Source organism: Ursus maritimus, unplaced genomic scaffold (assembly GCF_017311325.1).
Source record: "Ursus maritimus isolate PB19 unplaced genomic scaffold, ASM1731132v1 scaffold_2, whole genome shotgun sequence".
In the NCBI taxonomy this organism is placed as follows: domain Eukaryota; kingdom Metazoa; phylum Chordata; class Mammalia; order Carnivora; family Ursidae; genus Ursus; species Ursus maritimus.
The window spans coordinates 51,991,535-52,005,362 of record NW_024424452.1 but is presented as its reverse complement, the minus strand read 5'-3'; the positions used below and the strand labels follow the sequence as shown (position 1 = coordinate 52,005,362).

The window sequence follows — 13,828 nt, the reverse complement described above, 5'->3', positions numbered from 1 at the left end:
GTACGGCTTGTACATTAAATCTTTTCTCATCTCACTTCAGATTCAGTGGCAAAATAGACAGGCAAATGATTTACATGGAATACATTTAGAACATTCTTGCAACAGAAGAGAGGACATGTGTGGTGAGAATGAGATCGAAAATGGGGAAGTACACACATTCAAATATTCGCCACTTAGCTCTGTGGCTCTTGGTGGATATGGTGCTTTGGGGCAAAGGAGACAGAATGATAGACCAAATAACTTTTCAAGTTGGATGAGCATGATAAAAAGATAGCAGACCAGTGAATTTACTATCTGCAAGGCTAAGAAAAATAGGATCAGATTATGTTTAATAAACATAAAAACTATTTTATTAGGTAAGGTTGGGCAAAAATGCTTGGAATCCAATGCTCACTTGCTCTTCTGCTCTCTTTCATGTGGAAACAGACTGAGGAAATCCTAGATGAAAAAATACAAACCCAGAAATGACCTTTCTGGTTATGAACTGGGACAAAATCTGGAATCAAACTATGAAAATAAAACCAGATTTGAAACAATAGAAGGCAGTGAACAACAGAAACTCCTGAGAGTTTATGATTGGTCTCTTTAGAAGTGTTAGATTATGGAGGTCATTTGCACTTAATGTGCTAGGAGCTTGTTTCATGTCCATCAAAAATCTTGGCTATTTAACTATTGTAAATAAAGAATACAAACCAAAACAAAGAACTTTTGAGCCCATTGAGAAGTTCTAGATACATAAAGTTGGACTTATAAGAGGAGTAATTATTTCCCACGCAAAGTTCAGATGAAAAACATGTAAACATGTAGTCAGTCACTAAGTACTAGGCATTTGCTGAGTGTTGACTATGCTTTCAGTATTGCATGCAACTACGATTCTTAAACATTGGAGCTAATTAGAAATTATCTGGAGAATTTGCCAAAAGCTCAGATCCCTAGCCCTAAAAATTCTATTGGTAGGTCTGAGGTAAGGCCAATATATCTACATGTTAATCAACACCCTAGGCTATTCTGATGCAGACATTCTTTTGACCAAATTCTAAGACTCACTGGGTAGATCAAGAGTACAGTCTGAGTCAGGATCTAGGTCTGCTTCTTACAATGCCCATTGGACTCAAGCTTGGTTTCTTCATCTTTGAAGTGGATGACATAATGATTTTGGACTTCTAGAATTGTTATGAGGTCATATATGTAAGGACCAGACACATGATTAGTGCTTAGTAAATGTTTATTCTCCTCCTCTCTTATTAGCTCTGCTGCTCTATGGAGAACTAAATGAGGCAACATGTTCATTTCCTGTCCTTAAGATACTCCTGATATATTCAGTGGAACAAATTAATTGCCCTAAAGATATGAGGAACTTTTATTTCCCACTTATTTCAATTAGATTGCAATAATCTCATCAAAAGACAAATGAATTTATATTGAGAATGAAATATCTTTAAGACATGCCAATAAATTGCATCTCCAAAACCTCCAGATATTGATTGTATTTGTCAAAGAAGCTTTCTATCCTTTTGGTAATATGAAGTAGACAAAGAACAGTAGAGAATTGCTCCTATATGTATATTTTTCCCCAGGAAAGTATGGAAATTAATGCAGGCTACATTGTTAAGAAAGTGGTCCGATTTTTAAAAAATCGACTTTATTGAAGTATAATTTTCCTAGAATAAAACAGACCATTTTAAGTATACAGTTCCATGAATTTTGACAAAGGCATATAACTAATCAATGACCTAGCTAAGATACAGAACATTCCCAACATTCTATAAATTTCTCTTGTGCCCCTCTCAGTTAATCCACATGTCAGAAGGGTGTGCTAATCTGATCTATTGCACCATAGATTAATGTTTTCTGGTTTAGATTTGGTTTCTTTTGCTCACGTAATATTGGTGAAATTAATCCTTATTGTTGCAGATGCATTTTTATTGCTGAACAAACAGTATTCTGTTGTAGAACTACACCACAATTTGTTTATTCATTAACCTGCTGATGGGCATTTGGATTACTTTTAATTTGAAACTTTTAGGAATAACACTGCTATGAATATTCATGAACATTTTGTGTATGTATGCATTCATCTCTCAGAATAAATTACAGGTCATATGGATATATATACATTCATTTTCCCTTAGAAATGAAATTACTAGCCATATGATACTTACAGTTTTAACATTATAAGAAATTATTTCCCAAAGGCTTTAATATGAGAGTTTCAGTTGTTCCACAGCATCTCCACTTACCAGTCTTTTTAAAAGTCATTCCAATAAATGTGAAATAGTATCTCAGTATTTTGTTTTAAGGGAGAGAGGCGGGGGAGGGGTAGAGAAAGAGGCAGTGGGAGAGAATCCGACACAGGCTCCACACCCAGCAGGGAAACCCACAAGGGGCTTGATCTCACAACCCTGAGATCATGACCTGAGCTGAAATCAAGAATCGATGGCTTAAGCGACTAAGCCACCAGGTGCCCTCAATATGTTTTTAATTTGTATTTCTCTAATGACTATGGACTCAACAAAGCTGAGTCATTGTTGAATGTTGAACATCTTTTCATGCACTTATTGGCTGCTCCCATAACTCGGTGAAGTGTCTGTTCAAATATTTTGCCCATATTTTAAGCGGAGATGGCTGTATTCTTATGGTTGAGATTTTGTTATATCTTGAGTACAGGTCTTTTGTCAAATTTTTTTTTTAATATTTTCTCATCGTCTGTGGTTTGCCTTCTCATTTTCCTAACAGTGTCTCTTGAAGAGTAAAAGTTTATCATGACTAGGTATTGGATTTTGTCAGATCCTTTTGAATACTTATTGAGAAAATTACATGGCATTTCTTCACTATTCCTCGTGATATATTACACTTGAATGTTGGAACGACCTTGGATTCCTGGAATAAGCCACATTTAGTCATGATATGTTATCTTCTTAAAATGTATTACTGGATTTGATTTGCTAATATTTTGCTAATTGTTTTGTATCTATGTTCATAGGGGACATTATTCTATAGTATTCTTTTCTTCAACTTCTTCGTCACATTTTGCAACCAGAGTTATGCTGGTCTTACAAATTCATTGGAAAATGATACCTCCTCACCCTCTATATTTTTAAAGAGTTTTGGTGAAGTGCTGTTATTTTCTCTTCAAATTTTTCATGAAAGTCACCAGTGATACCATTTGGGCCTGGAATTTTCTTGATGGGAAGTCTCCTTGATTACAAATACAATGTATTCAGTAGAGTTGAGGCTATTCAGATTTTTTATAGCATCTTCAGCTAGGCTTGCATGGGGTGTTTTTCAAAGAATTCATCTATTTTATTAAAGTCAATTAATTTATTGGCAAAAAGTTTATAATATTCCCTTATTATATTTTTAATATCTGTTGGATCTGTAATAATATTGCCTTTTTCATTAGTGGCAATTTGTGTTTTAATATTTACTTTAACTCCTTCTACTGACATTTTTCTAGACTTATCCTTTTTTATTCATTTTTTAGTGGTTGCTCTAGAGATTAAAATATGTATTCTTAAATGACCACAGTCTACTTAAAATAAATATTGCACTATTTCATGCTTCACACTTTAAAATTTCAAAAATACAAAAAACTTACAATAGTGAAATTCCGTATCCCTCCTGTTACAATAATATAGTTTAGCCTCTCACACATTAAAAAGCTATATTATTATTATCATCATCATCAAACAGTAGGTTGTCTTTAAAAGAAATTAAGAAAATAAATAAAAATTAAAAACAAAACAAAATACATGTCCTGTCCTCTTCCATTTTTTCTGTACTTCCTTGATCATTTCTTATAGCTCAGTTTTCATGGCAATGAATTATCTCCATTTTTATACTTATTTTGAAGATTATTCTCACTAGCCATAGAATTCTTGGTTGCCTTTTTTTTTTCTCTTTCATCACTTTAAAAAAATTGTTCCATTATAGTCTGTGATGCATTGTTTCTGATGATAGGTTACCTATCATTTCTACAGTTTTTCCATTGACTTTAAGGTGTCTTTTTTCTGTAGCTTCTTTTAGAGTTCCTTTCTTTGATTCAGCACATTGCTGTGATGTATGCAGTGTAAGCCGTGGCCAAAGGTCCGAGGTGAGTCAGCGTTTAAGCTTCTTTGCTCCTCTCCCTCCACTTACCCCTTGCGCACCTCTCCTCCATGTTCATCTGCCCTGGGAATGTCAGTCCATAAGTCATCAGGAATTTTTATCTCTGCTTCCTTCACTCAGCATGACTGCAAATCTTTGGGCTTCCTTTACCTGTGTGCTCTTAGGCAGTTAGCAAGAGCAATGATGGGGCTTGACATTATGTGTTCACTTTCTCCAAGGATCACATTCCCCAGGCTGCTTGATGTTCAGTGCCTAAAAACAGCTTCCTCAGATAATCTGACCAATTTTATAGTTGTTTACAATGGGAAGGCATGTAAGGTCTCTGTTAACTACCATGGTCAGAAATGGAAGTCCACTGCCAAAGACTGATTCAATTTCCTCTATCACATCAGATATTAGGGAAATGCATAGAAGGATGTATGTGCATCTGCACAATTACGTAATTTTACTACTTCTGTGCTGATAGCGCTTACGAGCAATGACATATCATTAGCAACAAGCATCCAGTACCCAAATTTTGGCTTTAAATACCAATGGAAAAACTTCTAAAAATAATAAGAAAGATAGGATATAAATTTAACTGTGCTTGCTATATAAAAACAATAGTCAATTATAAAATATAATTGAGTAGAACTTCCCATTTGTAATAGTAACAAAAAAATACCTAGGCATAAATATAACAAGGAATGTTAAAAACTATATAATAAAAACTTTAAAACTGTATAGAAAGACATGAAAATCGACTTGAATTAATGAAAAGCCATACCAGGGTCTTGCTTAAGAAAATTTAACATCAAAAAGATCCAATTCTCCTTGAGTTACTTTTTAAATATTCTAAGACCACAATTAAAATAGTGACCTTTATTTTTTTGTAGTTAGTCCAATCTTTCTAAATCAATAAGGAGGAAATAATCAAAGAATAGGCACAGAATGGCATTCTAGTGTATTTTTCCCCAAGAACTGCATGAATCATTGACCTCACAAATATCATATTCAGTAACATTCTTCACCTTACCTTGAAATCTTTACTTTTTAAAGCTCATGGCAGGATGTTAAGAAAAAAAAATTATTTTAAAAGTGGTTGCGAAAAAGAAGGGGAAACAATATGTGTTGTTTTAATGATTTGATATGTCTCTATGAACCACCCTAATGGTATGCTTTGAAGTGGAGGTAGAAATTAATCTAATTAAATTAATGTAGCTGTATGAAGAGAGCCAGAAACTGAAGGTAAAAGAGAGAGGAGAACCATTCATTTCATCTGATCAATTATGAGCTGCCTATAGAGGTACTTGAAGGATTGGATATCCATATGTGGGACTTCGAGTCACCAAAGGGAATATGGTGGTGGTCCTAGGACTGTGCCAGAAATGAAAGTTTCCAAAAGGGCCCAAAAAAAGGATATGGGAAAGTATCAAGTTACATGTATTCTGAAGTCAGTCATGTTCCATATTTTACTATTCTCCTCCACCAACATCGTCTTATTTTATTATTTATCAAGCTTTCTTTGGCACAGATGGGGTGTGGGGTGGTGAAAAAAATAGAAATTTTCAGTGAGAAAATAATCAAGTAATATTATTATCAATTCAATTCACTTTAACAGTGAAGAATGTTCTAACTTATGTAAGTCCAAAACAGCTAAAAATTGTGTTGGAAGTTATTATGATTTGGAAAACATTTTTTTTTTCTAAATCAAAAATATGACTTCCTTTTACTCATATATTTTTTTTTATTCAGACACATAGAAATCTTCATCAAAAAGCAGAAACCCTGAAGATTTATTTAAGCAGAAAATTCTGGAGCATTTCAGTACATTAGTACTGATTTTAACCAAATGATTCCATTTGTATCCAATGCCAGCTTTATTTACAAGAGATGATCCACAGATACCAAAGAGCAGTCTGTTTTGCCCCCCCCCCCCCAACATTCTGTTCACCTCTCTGGTGAAGGGATTCTGAACCACTAATTCAGCACTGGGCAGGATGCCAGAGTTCAAGGGTTGGCCAGGAAGGATGGGAACCCTCCTTAGATCAGGGGCTCCCAGTAACGAGCAAATGAAAACAAAGGAAAATGAGAAAAGGGTGGAGGTTGGCTGTGAGTTGCTGACTTTCTGAGTTTCTATTTTAGATCACTTGAATGGAATCATTAGGGCGGATGCCATTTCTACACTATTATGAAGGTCACCAGAAATGGGATTTGGCATCTTGCTTCTCTTTCCACCTCAGCAAGTCCTACGCTAAAGCTTAACCAGAAAAAGTGCTTTAGACCCTATTGTGAAAACATTATCTAAAGGTGTAGCCTTACACTGCACTCTGCCAGCAAACACAGAAAAATGAGCATAATAAAACCTTAGATAGTTCAAGATCATTTGGGGCTCCACTGCAGAAAATATTTAGCATATTAAAGCCATTGTTGTAGAATGTTAAACTCTTCTCTTTTGCCTTTACTGAAACTACATTCTTCATTCTTACTGTTTATCTTCTTTGATGTTTTCTCTACGTTCTTGCTGTTTCCAGACCCTCATCACATGTATCCCCCAAAGGACATACTTTTCTTTCTCCCTTTCTTTTTTTCTTTTTTTCTTTCTTTCTTTCTTTCTTTCTTTCTTTCTTTCTTTCTTTCTTTCTTTTTCTTTCTTTTCTTTCTTTCTTTCTTTCTTTCTCCCTCCCTCCCTCCCTCCCTCCCTCCCTCCTTTTTCTTTCTTTTCTTTCTTTTCTTTCTTTCTTTCTTTCTTTCTTTCTTTCTTTCTTTCTTTCTTTCTTTCTTCCTTCCTTTTTCTTTCTTTCTTTCTTTCTTTCTTTCTTTCTTTCTTTCTTTCTTTCTTTCTTTCTTTCTTTCTTTCTTTCTTTCTTTCTTTCTTTCTTTTCTTTCCCCTTGTCTCGATATCTCCCTGGATCTCAGCTTTCACTTCTACATAAATTGTTTCCAAATTCACACTCTGACCCTGACTCCTCTTCTGAGATCCAGACTCATATTTCCAACTAGCCGATATTTTAATCTATGTGCCCTTGCCCACCTAGATGAACCTTGTCCAAACAACTCAGGTGAAACATTCAGGCAATGTTCCTTTTATAAAAAGTGTAAGTATGTGGCTACAGATGCTTTAAAATGGCTTTTATAATCATAATCCAAGTGTCTGCAACCTGAATGCCCCCAAAGCTCCAGACATCTGAAATTCTTTGATAATCAAAGGGGAGAAGGCTGAAAGTCTCACACCATGTAATGTCCCTCCTGATATCTCCAAGGATTCTTGAAGAAAGGGAACAGGTGGGATGGAATGGGAGGTTATATTTCCACTAGCCACCTCTCCTAGTCGTCTTGTGTCCAATTTCCTGCTTTGATTAAATTCTGAGTCTTAAGGGCTTCTTTCTTCTTTATGTTGCACATATGCCAATGACTCCCAGATTGATCTCTCCCTTGAGCTCGGTAATAAATTTCCTAAATGCCTTTTCAACACTCAACTTGGATATCTGATAAGCATCTCGCACTTAAAGTACACAACACTGGACTTTCCCCCACCCCACACCTGTTTCTGTAATTTTCCTCATCTCAGAAAATGGTACTACCATTCATCTAATGCTTTGAGCTCAAAATCCAGGAGTCATCTTTGATTTTTCTCTCTCCCAAATACCCAGTAATCTATCCACTCTATTTTCAAAATATATATTGAATCCAACAATTTCTCACCCCCTCTGATACTGTCATCATCTCTCATCTGGACAACAGAATAGCCTCTTAGTGTCTATTGTTTTACTGTTTCTATGCTTGCCACTGTACATTCTAATTCTTCATAAAATCACCATGATTGTCCAAAACAAGACAAATTATGTCAGTTCTTAATTTTAACCCATCTAGTGCACCTCCTTCAAACCCTTTAGCATAGTTAACAAGTCCTCTGTGGTCTTCCTCTATCATGTTCTCCCTTCTTTCTTTTTTTTTAAACGTTGTTATAAATGATTACATTTGTTATTTTAACCATTCTACATAAAGATTAATTTATATTTTAAAAATTAATAAATATAAAGGCTAATAAACTTCCATGAAACTAAGAGCAAATTGTTCAGTTTTTTAATATATTATTTTTTTATTATTGTGTTCAGTTAGCCAGTATATAGTACATCGTTAGTTTTTGATGTAGTGTTCAAAGACTCATTAGTTGCCTATAACACCCAGTGCTCATCACCACACATGCCCTCCTTAATACCCACCACCTGGTTACCCTATCTCCCCCACACCTTCTGTAACCCTCAGTTTGGTTCCCAGAGTCCAGTCTCCCACGGTTTTTCTCCCTCTCTGATTTTTTCCCATTCAGTTTTCCCTCCCTTCCCCTGTGGTCCTCCACACTATTCCTTATGTTCCACAAAAGCCATCTATGAAAAGCCCACAGCGCATATTATTCTCAATGGGGAAAAACTGAGAGCTCTTCCTGTAAGGTCAGGAACATGACAGGGATGCCACTGTCATCACTTTTGTTCAACATAGTGGTAGAAGTCCTAGCCTCAGCAATCACATGACAAAAAGAAATAAAAGGTATTCAAATTGGCAAAGAAGTCAAACTCTCTCTCTTCACAGATGACATGATACTTTATGTGGAAAACCCAAAAGACTCCACCCACAAATTACTAGAACTCACACAGCAATTCAGCAACATGGCAGGATACAAAATCAATGCACAGAAATCAGTTGCATTTCTATACACTAACAATGTGACTGAAGAAAGAGAAATTACAGAATCAATTTCATTTACAATAGCACCAAAAGCCATAAGATACCTAGGAATAAGCCTAACCAAAGAGGTAAAAGATCTATACTCTAGAACAGAACACTTATGAAAGAAATTGAGGAAGACACAAAGAGATGGAAAAACATTCCCTTGTTTCTTAAAGCTCCATCCATCATGGCTTTCCTATTCTTCCCTTAACACAACAATCTCTTTTCATTTCAGGCCATTTGTACTTGATGATTGTTTCTGCGTGTTATGCTCTTTTACCAGTTTTTTAGTGTCTATAATTTAAGTTAGGATTCTCCCACATAACATGGTTATTTGTGCTTAATTTTAATCTCTACTATGAAAATCGTTAGCAGTTGAATTGCCTTAAATTAGAACGGACACTCCTTACTCATGTTCCATTTCCTTAGCTCTTAATTTCTTTCTTTTTAGCACTTATGCTAACTTTAGATTATATTATATACTTGTTTACTTTTTCATTGTCTCCCTCTGCTCCTCCATAAAGTATGAGGTCCATGAGGGTGGAATCCCTAGTGCCTGGCACACAGCAGGCACTTGAAATATGTTTGTAGGTTAAATAAACATGCGGCATTTGTCAATCAACTTTTTAGAACTTCCCTTTCCACATCTGTAAAATACAAAGAATGACAAGATTAAGGTAAATATACTCCTGAACACTTAAATACTCTTTTTTATTTGTCTGTAGAGCGATTCAGCTGTCTTTTCATGACCAAACGACAACAAGGATCCCAAAGCACCATACACATGACCGAGGCCATAAAGACTGGCTTACCACCCACCCACTCCACACACAAAGTTCTGTTAATTGTCTCTGCTTAAAAGAAAAAAAATTGGTGGCTTATCCAAAACCACTATTTTTTTTTGCATATTTATCAACTATGTAATATCTGTACTTTTTTATCTTACTTCTCCAGTTATTTTCACCTTTTTCCCCTCCAGCCTGGACCAGCTAACTGACCATGGAAATCCCCTGATAATTAATTTTATTTGCACAAAAATGGAGGTCTCTGCCTTGAAGGTATCCATGGAATGCTTTCCCCTACCTCCTAGAGATAGGCACCATACTTTCTCAAAGTCCAGGTTAATTATTGTATCTATTAGGTCAGGAACACTCCTCCTCTTTGAGGAGACTATTTCCTTCACTGGACACTTTCTTCTTTGCATTTCATGATTCAGGAAATCGGTCTTCACGACTATGGTTATTTATTATTTCCCATGGGCGAGTGGCATATTCCATGGTAACTTACACAATCAGCAATTAGAAAATAGCCTTCATCAAAACAAAGGTCACGACCTTCAGTTTCGGACAGAGTTATTGGTCACAAAACTAGTCTGATAAATTGTGGGGATCAGCGTGGGGATCCATCCTGACTCTCCACTGGCAGACTGTTACCAACCAGCCAGGCCTCTGCATATGATAGCAACGTTCGCAAACACAATAACAGTGGTACAATACCTATATAGAGATGCCTACACTTATATCTTTTATTCCAAATCAAACCAGATAGTAAAGCAGGCAAGAGAAGATGCGTGGAACATATAAAACCTGTAAGAACATATAAAAGCAAATATCTAGTAGGTAGCAGATGCCATACGAGGAGGAACATAGGGCTTCTTGTCCCAGAATATCTCACCTGGTTGTGAGATCATTTCATTACTTTGGATACTCTCAGTGCCTCTGAAGTTTTTGTGTTATTTTTCAGTTATGAATACCATCTTCTTACCCTTAAGTCAGGGCCTTTGTGGATATTAGCCCATTAATCATCACCAGTGTTCTGGGGTAGTTAGGAGAAACTTCATTTTGCAGCTGAGAAAACAGAGACTGAAATCAATTAAAGCACGTGCTCGAAGTTACCCAGGTAGTTAAGAGACAGGTATTTTGCAAACCCAGGTCTGGTGCATCAGTTTCTGAAGTCTAAGCTCTTTAAAGTTAGCATACAGAGCTCACCGCCCACTCACACCGCAGTGGCTGCGAGGAATTACTGGTGAACAGTGGTAAAAACCCTGGACCCAGAGTCAACAGACTGAGTCCCAAGCCTTGGGCCTCTGTGACTTGCTGGCAACGGGGACGCCATCTACCTTTCCTCACATGTAAAATGGATTTTAATGATATTAGCTTTACCTTCCTTATCAGAATCAAATTCAATAACACATGGAAAATGCTGGCACAACTGCAAAGTGCTATTTAAATGCATGGCATTATGTTATTTTGTAAGCATTCTGAAGTCACCTTTTAGTACAGATATTATTTGGCTGAAAATGGATGGCAAGCTCCTCATGGTGGAAATTAAGCCTATTATTTCTTGGAGCTACTTGCTCCCAGAATTCATCTTGTGCTTGATGGAAAAACCCCTCCCCATCTCACTTCGCTCAGGTTCCCATATTTATTTTATCTGATTAGTACATCCCCTGTCCCTTGGAGGGAGAAGGCAGAGCAGAACAGCACAAAGCCCCCTGGGTACGGCTGAGGAGCTCCAGGATGTAAGGTGAGGTGCATATGGGTTGGGGGAGGCATGGATTGAACAAGTGGGGAGCTCCAGCAGACCTCACTTATGTAGCTGTAGCTTACGTCTCTTCAAATCAAACTACTAACAGGCTTCCTCTCTATACCATTATTCTATCCCTCTCTGTTAACCAATTTACTTGGCCAACTTTTCTGATCTATATAATCATAACCATGGGAGAAGCTGTTATTTTTCCCTCTGATTTATTTATCTAGTCCCCCTTTTACATATTCTGCATTGATTATCATCTGTCTCTATGACTTGTCCGTAGTGATCAGTTTAGCAAATATCTGTGAAATTGATTCATTTCTTGGGGCTCCTGAACATTTTTCTGGTCTTCTTCCTTGTTGCACCCCAATTGGAACTAAAGGAAATACTACCTTTTTATTTTTTTAATTCCTTAGAGTAAAAATATCACCACTGTCTCATTCTCTCTCTCTCTCTCTCTCTCTCTCTCTCCCCAATTTTGTGCTTAAATACACTTCTACATCTATATATGTAAGCATACAATATTGGTTGTGTAACGATCAGTGAGGCTATTCTCATCTTGCAATTCACCGAACAGCTCATCAAAGAGTAACAGTGAAGGGAAACTGTATCTAACACAACACAGGACACAATTTCTGTTTCTCATGAGTGCTAACCTTACAGTTCTGTTTAGTTTCCTAGGACAACTATTACCAAGTACCCGAAATTGTACAGCTTAAAACAACAGAATTTTATCCCCTTATACTTCTGGAGACCAGAAGTCCAAAATCAAGGTGTTGGCAGTCTTGTTCTCTTGAGGCTTTATGGAGGATCTGTTCCATGCCCTTCTCTTAGCTTCTGGTATTGCCAGAAATCCTTTGCCTTCCTTGGCTTGTAGCTGGATAACTCCAATCTCTGCTTCTGTGGTCTCATGACTATCTCCCTATGTCATCACAATATCTGTCACTGTGTGTTTTACCCTCCTCTTATAAGGATACCAATCATACCGGATTAAGGGCCCAATCTCCTCTACTATGACCTCATTTTAACCTGACACATTACATCTGCAATTACTTTATTTTCAAGAAAGGTCATATTCTGAGGTTCTGGGAAGGACATGAATTTGGGGGGCCCACTATTCAACCCTGTACAGGTTCCCTATGAGGCAGTTGTCAGGAATCAGCACCTGCCATTCCTCTGCTGCTTTAAGGGCAAGTGTGCGAAAAACTAAGTTACCTTGTAGAGGCTTTGGTATTAGGTTTTGGTGGAAAGAACTAGATGATTAGGGTTGCTTTTTCTGACTATATATCAGAACTCTCTCTTTGTATATTACACTCCTATCTAAGACCTCGTCAGCCTGGTATACATGTTGACATATAATTCTTGGGCTCTATAACACAGGGTTTTATAAATACATTCACAATCCTTTACCCCTTACAGATTATTCTAGAATCTATAAAGAAGTGAAAACCAATTTTTTTTTTTCTAAGTTTGATACCAGTCTCTTCTGGTAGCAAAACCTGACTTGAACAGATACAGGTCTCTTTATAATGTGAATATTTATATGCTTCACTGAAAAAAGATTAAGTTTTATTAAGGGGTGCTGTCCAGACACTCCTTAACACTGGGAGTTTTATGTTATATACTGTTTATGTACCCTATTACTTTTTTAAATTCTGAAAAAAATCCTAAATATGAATTCCCAAATACATCGGGTTCCACAGATTTTGGAAAAGAAAATAAAGGCCTATTCTTTCAATTAGGGTTAATCCAATCAAGAAGAAAAGCTGCCACCATTAGCTTTGAGTTCTTCTAGTTCAGTGATTCTTAGACCTGTCTGCACATTACAATCACCTGGGGAGCTTTCAAAAATCCTAATGCCTGGGCTATACCTTAGGTCAATTTAATCAGAATCACTGGGGGCAGAACCTAGGCATTCTCATTTCTGAAACTCCCCAGCCAATTCCAATGTCTACTGTCTTGGTCCTAACCCAGTCATTCACAGTCCTTCCTGGTTAAGCCAATCAAAAGTCCTCTCCATCTGCCTCCCATGACCAAATCCTGACAGCACTTACCTACCATGAGGCACAAACAGTTACAAACAAGAACCGGAACCGGTAAAAACCAAAGGAGTCCACATCTTGTGGGTTGAAATGGATCCCCGCCTAAAGATAGGTCCTAACCCTGAGAATCTCAGAATGTGAACTTATTTGGAAATAGGATCATTGCATATGTCGTTAGTTAAGATAAAGTCACTCTGGAGTGTATGGGGGGGGGTCTTTAATCCAATACGACTAGTGTCCTTACAAGAAGAGGAGAAGGGAGACACACAGAGAGGAGTGTCATGTGCAGACACAGACACACACACAGGGAGAAGACAGCCACATGACAATGGACACAGATTTTGGAGTGATGCATCTACAAACCAAGAACACTAAGGATTTCTGGTAAACACCAGAAGTTAGGAAGAGGCAAGGAAGGATTCTACAGGTTTCAGCAGGAG

The 13,828-nt window shown here is 36.9% G+C and overlaps 1 long non-coding RNA gene across 1 annotated transcript in view; it reads right to left on the bottom strand.

Moving 5' to 3' along the window:
• The window catches only part of LOC103658195, a 197,525-nt gene that overhangs the window by 19,977 nt on the left and 163,720 nt on the right, over window positions 1-13,828 (bottom strand). The gene's annotated exons all lie outside the window — the stretch shown is intronic.